We start from the raw sequence: 11784 nt of genomic DNA, 5'->3' as shown, positions 1-11784 counted from the left end.
ATTTCGTCCAGGAGACAAAGCTGCACTGTTGCCACAGAGGCAGTGGCAACAGTGCAGCTTTGTTTCGCGATGCCTCAGACCACTCGGCCATCGCCGCGGCTTGTGTCTCTCCAATTAAGCTTGTCCTTTGCCAGCTGCGGCCACCCTGTCCTCGCAAACTTCTTAATCTCATCCGTCCTTCTGACTTTCGCCGCCCCTGCTACGCTTGCCTTCTCTTGGAATCTGGTCTGTTACCCTTAAGGGTCATGCTATCCTTAAGACAAGAAAGATACAAAGAAAAAAATGGCATAACAATTTACATATCATGGAAACTGTTGACCGCCACCATGGTTTATATACCCACCAGCTGCGCGATTAGCTGGTGCTGCCCTGGTAGTAGGTGCTCGAACTGGCGAGGCACCATTAGTTGAACAAACTAGCGCTGGGTCGTACAGAGGCAGAAGGGCGGCACTCATTCATTCTGCTTTATACTGTATCAAAATGCCGGTACTTCAGGCAAAAAAATCTCTTAGCGTTCTTGCCTAAAAAAAGAAGAGTTATCTCGTCCAAGCTTCGCTACTTTCTTTGATATCGTTGTGGTGTTCCAAAGGAGGAAATTTACCCGGCGGTACCTACGCGTTTCGCTGTTCGAATTTCTTTTGATCGCGCTTTTACCCCGGTGGTAAGGAAAAGACGTCGCAGTCGTACTAGAACGCATGACGGACGACTGTGAACGCTAAACACGAATACTCCTATGTGGGAGTAACAAGGGAGGAAACTGTCCTTTAGCGCTAAATGACAACTTACTCCTTTTCTACTCCTTTCTGTTCAGAGTGATAGTGCCTTTTGGCTTCCACTGAAGTATAAGCGTGATGAAAAGAGATGCGAACAGCCGAACGCAAAGGCTCCGCTCTATTCGGGTTTCTTTCCAGCGCCCCTGTACTACATCTACAACATCTAGCGCACTCAAGGGGAGCGTACCGATGCTTGGACGCCTGGACGCCGGCAGCTGTCACGTGGACGAAGACCGAACATGTAAACGCCATCCATAAAGTAAGGAGCCAGGCGAAGGCAACGTTGTTTCTGTGCTGACATTTAAACCGTTTCTGACACACCGTATTGAGGCTAATTACCTAAATTTGTACACCGATCTCATTTAGCATGTTATGGAAGATGTTTTAGAGCAGTCGCGCCTTGTAAATACAGCTACAGCTTCATTCCGCGAACATAACCTTTATATTGAGTGTTATGTATTAGAAACCTCACTGTTGATATTTTTTTGCAAATCTGACGGGGAATTCTTGTAAAGTGAAAGAAATTAAATATGTCAGGCGATATGATTGACACAGAGAAAATAATTCAATTTATATAGTACTATGCCAAAATCAAGCACCTCCACGGAAACCGCGGGTGGAGGCCAAGTTGCCTTATCAAAAGGCCGCTACTAGCAGTACAATAACCCGCTTTACCAGAACATTTGAGCGCATAAGGTCAAGTAGAGCTCATGAACAGTAGGTACGTAAACTATAATTATCAAAATCAGGGATCATTAAAGTTTACCTACCTACTATCGGTGAGCTCTACTTGACCTTATGCGCCAAAATGTTAGAGTAAAGCGGGTTATTGTACTGCTAGCAGCTCCAAAAGCAACATGCGGCCTTTTGATAAGGCAGCTCGGCCTCCACACGCGGTCTCCGTGGAATTCTCTGTTTTGGGCATAGGGTTGTTCTACTGCTAGGAATTAAAATGTGCAACGGTCAAGAAACTTTTATGAAACATCTTCGAAGCAAGGGAACAAATGATATCTTTTTTTTTTTACTCACGGCATCGAGTATATAAGAACCTCACGCCAAAAGGAAGCATACAAAACCCTTAGAGCATTTGAGGCGCTAAAAGGAAATCCCAAACAAAATGTTCCTCTATTTCCTCGCTCTGACTCTCGTCGTGGCTGGTAAGTGCTTAGGGTATTCTTTATTTGAATGCTTGATAGTTCTTGAAATAATAGCTTTGTAGTCTGTTCAGATTGATGCTTCTCATAAAAGGCACTCGTTTTCAACACATCATATTGGCGTCACTGTAAGCGAAGGCTCTGCTTTTATTAGACGCGACCTAGTTTCTTCAAATTGAGCGCACCACTTGAAGCATTACTTTGTGGCAGATACCTTGCAGGGATTGTACAGATTGCAACCTGCGTCTCTTTGTTTTGCACCATTCTTACGTCCTGTTCGCCAATCACCTAAAGTACTTTTAGCCGAAAATAATGAAAAAGTAATCAGGTCTTCAGAAGCAGTGCGCAGGGCTCCGCTTTTTCTCGTGCCTGTAAGGCATATCCCACCTCAAAATCACAGTTTTGGATAGTGTGCCATGTTAAAACCACTTGCATAAAAAAAAAGAAATCCATTTTTTGGGGACTAGGTTATCATAGAAGGGTAGGTTGGATATCTCAAGTTTACATGCACAGTTTTTCATTATACCACATCAGCGCCAACACTGGCTAAGACAAATGTGTTGGCTTCATCTGAAATCCATTCTCTAGAGAAAACATGCATAAGAGTTTTTAATCCTGTTTCATTGTAGTAGTGGCCCAAGTAAGAAATGCAGTCTGTGATCTCAAGTAACGCAAAAGATTGCCAGATTTTACTCATATAAAAGCAGAAAATAAATTTAAATTCTTTACACGTTTAGCGCAACGATATGCCGTATTCTTTCTTAATACGTTCGGATATCAAAACGAAAAAAAAAAGTTTTTCAAGCCATAATGCAAAATTCTAAACATCAGAAAATACGCTTCACCGCAGATGCAAAATCAACACTCTCTTATACAATCATCCACCAACCGCGTTATTTGTTCCTCAAAAGTTGATTGTGCTTTGACCAGATGTTTAGGGGAATCCCCCAAGGTGGAGTAGATTTGTAATAAGGGAGTAATTACTCATTGACGTCCACCGGAGCGCAGCCATACGGCTACAAAGGAAAGCTATACAGCTTTCTCAGAAACTTCGTAGTTAAAGAAAAATTCGTCCTGGTCTGGGGATCGAACCCGGGACCACCACTTCACCGGAGCAGTCGCTCTACCACGTGCTTTCGGGACAAAACGCTTCGAAAAGACGAAAAAGAGATGTGGGCGCATAACTATTTCCGTTCCTACCCTACAAACAAGTGTATGCAAAAATATCTACTGGTTCATGAGGGAATGAGGCTTTCCCGTTTCCGCCCCTCGTTCACATTTTCGAGGGCAGGAAATAAACCAGTATTCTAATTTAGTAAAACGCACCAAAAGAGTCTTCTCAACGCTTCATTGAAAGGGCACACACTTCAAGGCTTCCCGGATTGCGTTCACGGTTCCTTGAGCGCTGCAAAACGCACGACTTTTACGAGAGTTGACACTGTAAAGGAAACTAGGTCAACAATTTTGGCATACCAAAGCTTAAGCTTATTTAAACTTTATATAGCTTTGGTCTCTTCTGTTTTGAAAGTTTCATCAAATACAAGCCCAATTACCACATACATATGGGCTCATTCCCCAAAGAAGAATTTGCGTGTGGACTTATTTATGCTGCATATTCAATGAGATGAATAAAAATGCTATAGCTGCGCAAATTAATTAGAACCTCTCGATTATTAATGCGAGAGCATTTTATGGCTCTGTCGCGTCAGCAATTAGTGTCCGCAATTTTGTCCACACGATTACGTCATTCTCTGAAGATATATACGTGACAGTGTGACTGTGACAGATAGTGTGTGATAAAATATTGCCGCGGGAAAAATTTGGTTGATGAGGTGTAATTGGTTAGTTAATTAAACGCGAAAAAAACGCGAAAACATACACTTGGACGTCAAAATAGCCATGGACGTCTATATATTACATGGCCAGCAGAACAGCCACGGACGTCAAAATAATATGTGGATGTTTTGCTGTCGCATTGCTCCAGTGGGGGTCACCGCAGTGATCTCGAAGTTTTTGTTTTTATGGGCCTGGAAGGAGTGAATGCTACGTCTGCCAACGGCCATCTAATTTTTCTGTCACACCGCAGAGTACCTAAGAGTAAATTTCATCACTTTGAGTATTGTTCCGAGACATCAGTTAATAACAAACCTATTGACTTCTGTTGCCGCTCATCCAACCTATTGGCTACCTCTTCGATAGAACCTTGTACAGCCAGCAGAAAATAGTAGGGGGGGGGGGGGGGGCTGCCTTTCAAGACTTTCATTCAAGGTTGAGGTAGGAAGCTTGCAAACTCATGAAAAGATTTATTTAATAGAAAATCTAAGCATCAGGATCAAATCAGAACTTTCTTTGGCGGCTCTGCGTTGCTAACTGTAGGAAAAAGATCTGTTGATACAGCTCGTCATTGATCAGCGCGCGCCTCTGCTGCTGCAATAGGCAATTAATTTTTAAGAGTTAAGTAAGCGCATTGTTTACTACGATGTTAATACCTTGAAGTTTATTATGACCTACATAAACAGCATTTCGGGACAAAAGCATTTTGGAGCAGGGAATCGTTCATGAGCGCATTTTTTATATTATACTGCAAGATTTCGCTGCAACATTCAATATATCCGCAGATCACCTGACGGCAGACTATTTCTTTTATTAAAGTTTTTGCTATCGTCAAAATCGATCCCCATTGGTTTTCTATGGCAATCCTAACTATTCGATGCGATTGAGGGAAACACTTTAAAAGAAAGGTTTTCCAACACACCATAAGAATAGATCATATACCTTCAATATTTCCATGAGAGCGTCTTAAAATTTTCCAATTTTCTAAATTTTTGCCCGAGAATGCTGGACGCCCGGCAATTATTTTCGGAGTTATCGGATTCATCAAGAAAGGGAGAAGTTAAAACGAGGATTTTTCGTTTGTAGGTAAATATAAAGAAGTGTTTAAAGCCCTCGTCAATGATTTTCAAAGGCAATACTAGGCAAACTTGCATATGCGTGGCAACATGCGACAAGCTTGCTGGCAAAAGACAAATGAATAAATTTAAAATTATAACATTTCGCTTCAAAGCATCCCATCCGAACATACGGTCACTCATATTTATGCACGCTGACTTAGAGCTACTCCTCAGCCAACAAGCCTTGCTATGCATGTCTCATCCGGGAACAAGTCAGTTATTGAGCGTATATCCAGCAACTCTCTGTTATTTCTGAGGTTCTATAGCTGTAATAAGGAGGTAGTTTAAAGAACTCATGATTCTGGAGAGGTTGTAAACTTGCGGCAGTGCTACCGCGTTGTGGCTCACAACTAAGGCTGTATACTATACCGAAGTTGGAAGTCGATGGAAGTTAATGAATACGGCAATGTGCAATGCGAGAGTGCGTTGCAGTCTAACTCGAGTAGTTATAGTAGTTATAGTGCTCTCGTGCACTGGCCAGAGGAGCTGATTTGTTCGCGCAGCCGCGGGTTAGCCGCGGTAATATATATTTTATTTCTGCACCCTCTAGATCAAGGACGCCACAAGAATCTTGGCTAGGTTTGACACTGTTAAGCAGTACTTTCGCGCTAAACAAATCGAGACGTCGCCCGCCTTCAGAGGTCCTAAAATGCCACGACTGAAGAAAGCAGTAGGACCCATACTCTTGTCGTCTGTACTTGTTGTAGATTGGCTATCCGCTTCGTATATCGCACACTTGCTATTGGCGGACGACGGCTCGTAGATGGCACTCGCCCGATCGAGATTATAGTTGGTCCTCAGTTGTTTTTGCTTTTTCTTTCTCTTGTCTATTGAGAGAAGCCAACAGCCACAGAAACCAAGGGGCACAGGGGATTATTTTAAATTTTTATTTATCTATTTTGTGGTGTTGATCAATTTATTTTACTGAATATGTTATCGCTTAAAGCTAATTGATTAGAAAAGCAGAAGAAAAAACAACCACATGGCGCCGGTGGGATCCGAACCCATGACCTCCGAATTACGCGTCCGGTGCTCTACCGCTGAGCTACGGCGACGGCTGTCAAATCTTCTGCTTTCGGGGGTATTTATGTTTACAAATAACCTAACCTTGGGAGTGTTCACCAGCGCCACCCACGCTCTTAAGCGGCGGACGTAGCATGTCCTGAGTTACCGTCCTGAGTTACCGTCCTGAGTTACCGGCGCCATGTGGTTGTTTTTTCTTTTGCCTTTCTAATCAATTAGTTTTAAGCGATATCATATTCAGTAATATAAATTGATCAACACCACAAAATAAATAAACAAAATTTAAAAAATTCCCTGTGTCCCTTGGTTTCTGTGGCTGTTGGCATCTCTAATATTTATAACGAGCCCCTCATTTCCCTTTTCTCTTGTCTATTGAGATTTTTATGAAATCAAGCCGAAGAAATGAACTTTTATTTCCATTTTAACCTACGACTCCTTTTCATGACTTCTATGTATTACCTATGCCACATATGTTGCCACATATTGCAAAATGCCACATAACCAAAAAGAAGCGATTATTGTTCTCCAGGAAATGTTATTGGCCGATTAGAAAAACTAAAACTAAAATTGCGCTATCAAAGAAACGCCCCAGCATTTCCACCAAAGCTTTAAAAATTAAAAGCTGTCCAAGTCCGAACATACACGTAACCAATAAATGCAGTTGATATTTCCTGGAAGAATGTACACCAATCTTGAGCGGCGACGCGCAATGGATGTACGTGAGGTACCTACAGCCCCCGTTTTGGTTTCCTCTTCTAAGAGGAAAGTGAATCAGTTTGCGTCCCTTTACATTACCAAACAGCTATTCGGTTGCTTTCAGCCCTGGGTGACAACAGGTGCAAGCATTTTTACATCGATGACTACAGCGACTGTGAAGACAATGTCAAGGCTGGCTACTTTTACAACGACCAATATAAGACATGCGGACGTTACGAATACTGCGCTGGCCAAGGTGCAGAAAAAATAATGTTCGCAAGTGAGGCTGAATGTATGCAGAAATGTAAAGGTAAGTACGCAAGTACATATTAGCAGCAAAAATTGCGTTTTCTGAGATATTTTCTACCGCATTAGCTTGACACAAACGTAATGTAGTTGAAACTGCGCAAAGCTTGAAGAAACGGAAATCCTATGAAACTCCGGAATAAAACAAAACAATAAATTGAAATGAGGGCCCCGATTGGAATAAAATGTAGTCATCGCTCGGAGGAAAAAGCGGCCTTATGAGGCAGCGTTTCTGAAGTCAACTCTTGCAGTGTAGTGCGATCGTTAGTAAAAGCACATACGATTTGTTGGAAGATCCATGTGGGGCGAACACTCAGCATACTAAATTCTGAGAAAGAAAGTAATGATGGAATGAGCCACATCATTGCAGAAAATAAGAAGAACGTACACCAAAAGGTTCCAGCTACTACAAGGGCCCTTTCTGCTTCTGAGTGTCGGCTAAAAATTGGTGGGGAACACATAAGCTCCACCTCGGAGGAGTGACGTGATAGCGATAATGGGAATACCCATTTATGCGGAATAGGTTGTTCTCACCTTTACATTCATAGATCTCTGGGAGTCCTCATACCACCCTTGTCGAAGTGGTGCAGCGGTTAAGCGATGCGCCACTTCCCAGGGATGGTAGGTGCTGCAACCGTTGGGGGTTGTGTGGCTCAGGTTGCTCAACAAGCCTGACGGCTGAGCGAGTTGGAACTGGTTCGTCTTAAAACCAGCCGGAAGACACAATACACGGGAAGAGCAGAGCACAAGACGAGGCTGGAAACCAGGTTGCTCTTCCGGAGCAACCTATGCGACCAATCATTAATTTAACTTCCACCTGCCACTGTGGGCGGCTTGCGAGGAGGACTGAAGGTCACGCGACCTGGGTGGCCCAGCTAGATCGCTTCTCTAGGGAGTCTTCGGTGATTTTTCCCTCGCGGTCAATGACACCGATGCCAACGCCGACAAGGGACAACGATGCCGATGACGACGACGGTTTTTCTGCTGTATGGGATTCTTAACATTCTCGCGTTAATATCTAAGCCCAAAAGAGCACCACATTTTTTCCATGCCAGAGCCAGTATAATGGCGAGCATAGAAAGAATACAGACAATGGAGCGATCGGCAGCTCAGAAGGAGCGTAATACATACCACCCGTTCCAATTTCTGTTCACAGCAGAGCCAAATCTGGCTTGAGGAATTGCGTTATGTTTTCTAGATGCAGTAAGTTTTAGCGAGCCTGTGGAAGTAATAACAGGATGCGTTTACGTAGGGTAGGTAGTGACCACAGATCCGGATCACGACAGCGCAATAATTAGAAGAATAAGAATGGAGTGGAGCGCATTTGGCAGGTTCTCTCAAATTATGAATGGTAGTTTGCCAATATTTCTCAAGAGAAAAATATACACCTCAATCTTACCGTTACTCACCTATGGGGCAGAAACGTGCAGGCTAACGAGAATGTTCCAACTGAGGTTGAGGACAACGCAGCGAGCTATGAAAAGGAAGATGATGGGGGTAAGGTTAAGAGACAGGAAAAGGGCAGAATGGGTCAGGGAATAAACGCGGGTTAATGACATTTCTAGTCGAAATCAAGAAGAAATAGACCTGGGCCGCAGATGTAATGCGAAGGCAAGATAACCGCTGGTCCTTAAGGGTAACGGAGTGGATTCCAAGAGAAGGCAAACGTAGCAGGGGACTCGAGAAAGTTAGCTGGGTGGATGAGATCCAGAAGCTTGCGGGGATAGGGTGGCCGCAGATGGCACAGGACAGGGTTAATTGGAGAGATATAGGAGAGACATTTCTCCTGGTGTGGGCGTAGTCCGGCTGGTGTTGATGGTGTTGAATTTGAGCTCCTTAGTGTATACTCTCGACGGGACTGAACGAAGGGATGCTACTGAGAAATCCAGGCTTTTTCCCTTTGCTGATGCTTGTCATTAAAGAAAAAAGAAAGTAAATGTGATCTCCGTTCCTCTGTTCAATAAGTAATGTGTGTCTACCAGTTGATGAAAATAATAACATGTTGTGCGCAAAAGAGTGGCAGCAGTACTTTGATTTACGTTTGTGAACTACGGGGGTCAGTTAAAGACAAGGTTTGGCCATAATGTGTATCTTATCCCGAATAATGTACACCTTTGTCGACACTGACTTTTTCTGTACCAGACGTTGCCGACAGTTTAAATCCCGAAGAAGTTATCACTTGAAGCTTGAAAAATTTAAGCCCCTCGTTCTTTTCAGAGTGAACGCCAATGAAAATGAAATGTTCATAGAATTTTGTTGCTGAGATAGAGAAAGAGGTTTTAATGATTACAGGAAAGGTGTGCCTGGTAGGTAACCTGGCATGCACCGCCAGGTGAAGGTGAAGAAAGACGGTGAAAATAGAGAAAAAAAAGGAGGAAAAAGAAGAAAAGATGAAAAGTGAAATCAAGCATAGACGACAATCGCGCATTCACTAACACACAGGCTCATCAAAGGGTGCCTTCAAGTCCATGTCCTTAAGATAAACTAGTAGCGCTTTTGTCCCACGTGCAGCAGGAGCCGCATCAGTCCAGAGTCCAAGAACATGCTCCAGGCACAGTGCTCCGTCCAGACGGAGCGCTAATGCAGTTAGTAATGCCTTGCGGTGATTATTGAATATTGGAAACGGTAGACCATGTGTTCAAGACCTTCGCGAACACCACATGTCCAGCACACAGGGCTGCTTGATGCACCAATTTTTATGAAGAATGTATTTAGGGTAAGAAACGCCCAAGCGAAATCGGGACAGTCAGTTACGGTCCCGCTTATCTAAATTGCGTGGCAGTCACAAGTGGTGTCGATACCAAGCAGTGGACTGTATTGGCACTCCGGATCACACCACAGAGATCGTTGCGCCCGCCAGGATTCCGCACCCACAATTCTGGCGCCATCGCTACCAGAAAAGCGATGGGGTAGCAGCACGGAGGTATCGCCATGCGCTGCTTTCCCTGCGAGTCCGTAGTGAGCAGGTAACCACTGCTGCACGACGGGGTGCCGTAGCTGGCATTCCTTGTTGTGCAGCCTGTTCAAGTCGACAGCGAGATGCTCCTGAATGCGCGATGACTTTAACGATTGTAATGCGAAATTGAAAATCTTGAAGGTCGTCGCGCTGAGCTTAAAGTATTGAGCTCAGCAGGAATCCGCATTAACCGTTTGAGCCAAAGGAGTGAAAATCGCACCGGACCTTGTACTCAGTTTTTCTGCGAATTGAGTGACCCTGCACAGTAAAATTTGTCTAGGCGCCTCCGGTATGACATTCTACAGCAGCAATTTGAATATTTGAGCCCAAACTATAACGGTACTGTACTGCGGACGAAATTTAAAGGCGCGATTTTATATGTTCATGGAGGACAGCAAGTTGAAACGAATATTGTAACACTATCCGAGAACCAACTTGGAAGTGTGCCATAGTTTGCTGTTACTGTGAGGCTGGCGTAGTAAAAAACGATCAACACGTGCTCCAGTTGGTCTCTTTGGTTTTTACGAGAACGGCTTTTAAAAGCTCAATGTTAGCTTTCATGAGAAATAGAAGAGTTGGCTTCGTTTTATGTACTATTCTTCGGTGTATACACACTCTTTCGAACGGCAGAATAAGGGGCGAGTTGGTCCACGTTTTAATTATGCCGTTATCCCGAATGCACTTGTTTTGATACGATTCTTTCACCACTATATTAGTTATCTCATTAATTTCTTGGCGATATATTGTTTCCGTGCTTTGCCTCAAAAACTAACTTTTAATCATGTCCTTTAATGCCGTTTACGATGCTGCATGGTTCGGTCCCTCGCTTTTATGCGATGAGTCACGTGATAATTTCAGCAGTGTACAAATATGTGACTTCACCATTCGAATAAATCGCCGGTGGTGCACGCTATTGTGTCATTTGTCTTGTGCTGTTTGCTTTGCGTACTTGAAGTTCAGAACGTCTTCTTTCAGTTTCAGCACCCACGGAGCCATCCTATAGCGAAGATAAATAAACATAGGAAGAGGGAAACGATACAAAATGACTAAACTTGCAGACGAAACGCCGCCCATTGGAATACGATGAAAACAATTCAATTTAATAAAGAAAACCACAATACCAGTTCAGTCACTTGCATTTCGAAAGCTCTCAAAGGTGTTAAAAACAAATAAAGTGGTCTTTCCTGTAATAAGCGATAAGGCATCTGTTTGCTTTATTTTTGCGCGTATACTGAAGCCGATTATTTAAAAGGAAAAGCTCGAAGCCGCTGGTAGAGGAAGGATATCAGTCATAAGACCGCCGCGACTACGGGATGTGACCGAGGCAGCTCATTGAATATGGCCTCGCACGCTGGTATAAACTCAAAGCAACCTGCTGGCTAAGAAAGTGATGAACCGGGCAAAAATGTGATGCATGCCAGCCTGCTGGGAAACGGTGTGATACGCCGGCATTATAAATGCCTAGCAGGGACAGCAGAAAGTTAAGTGGGCGGATGAGATTAAGAAGTTTGCGGGGATACGGTGGCCGCAGCTGGCGAAGGACAGGATTAATTGAAGAGACATGGGAGAGGCCTTTGCCCAGCACTGGGCGTAGTCGGGCTGATGATGATGATGATTCTTGCCTCTCTCCTTCCTTGGCGAAGCTACTTATCACTGCAGGTTCCGCAGAAGAAGTTTACAGGACGCGAATCTGCGCAAAAAAAAATCATAAAAAAGAGGGGAGGGGGGGGGGGGCAGGCTCTACCCACTGATCACAATACCACGTGACTCGGCCGCAAGGTGGAGGTACAATGACTTCTTTTTTTCCAAGTGCCCCGGTTTTCATAAACTTTTGCTGCTGATAGCATGTTCGATTAAAGTCCTGTTGAAAGTGTAACGCTAGTTTTCTTTCCTGTTCCGGTGTATTGTGCTGTTTGCTTCTTCAA

General features: G+C 43.8%; 1 long non-coding RNA gene across 1 annotated transcript; it reads left to right on the top strand.

The window, feature by feature from the left end:
• Nucleotides 1-1873: 1873 nt before the first annotated feature.
• On the top strand, nt 1874-10962 carry LOC149332444 (uncharacterized). The gene is made up of 3 exons (XR_016285327.1): nt 1874-1930; nt 6722-6907; nt 10835-10962. It is a non-coding gene; the product is annotated as an uncharacterized LOC149332444 (long non-coding RNA).
• Nucleotides 10963-11784: the final 822 nt, after the last annotated feature.

Source organism: Amblyomma mixtum, chromosome 8 (assembly GCF_055824585.1).
Source record: "Amblyomma mixtum isolate Tamu chromosome 8, ASM5582458v1, whole genome shotgun sequence".
NCBI lineage: Eukaryota > Metazoa > Arthropoda > Arachnida > Ixodida > Ixodidae > Amblyomma > Amblyomma mixtum.
The sequence above is the reverse complement of the archived record's forward strand: the minus strand, read 5'-3'. Positions and strand labels throughout refer to the sequence as shown.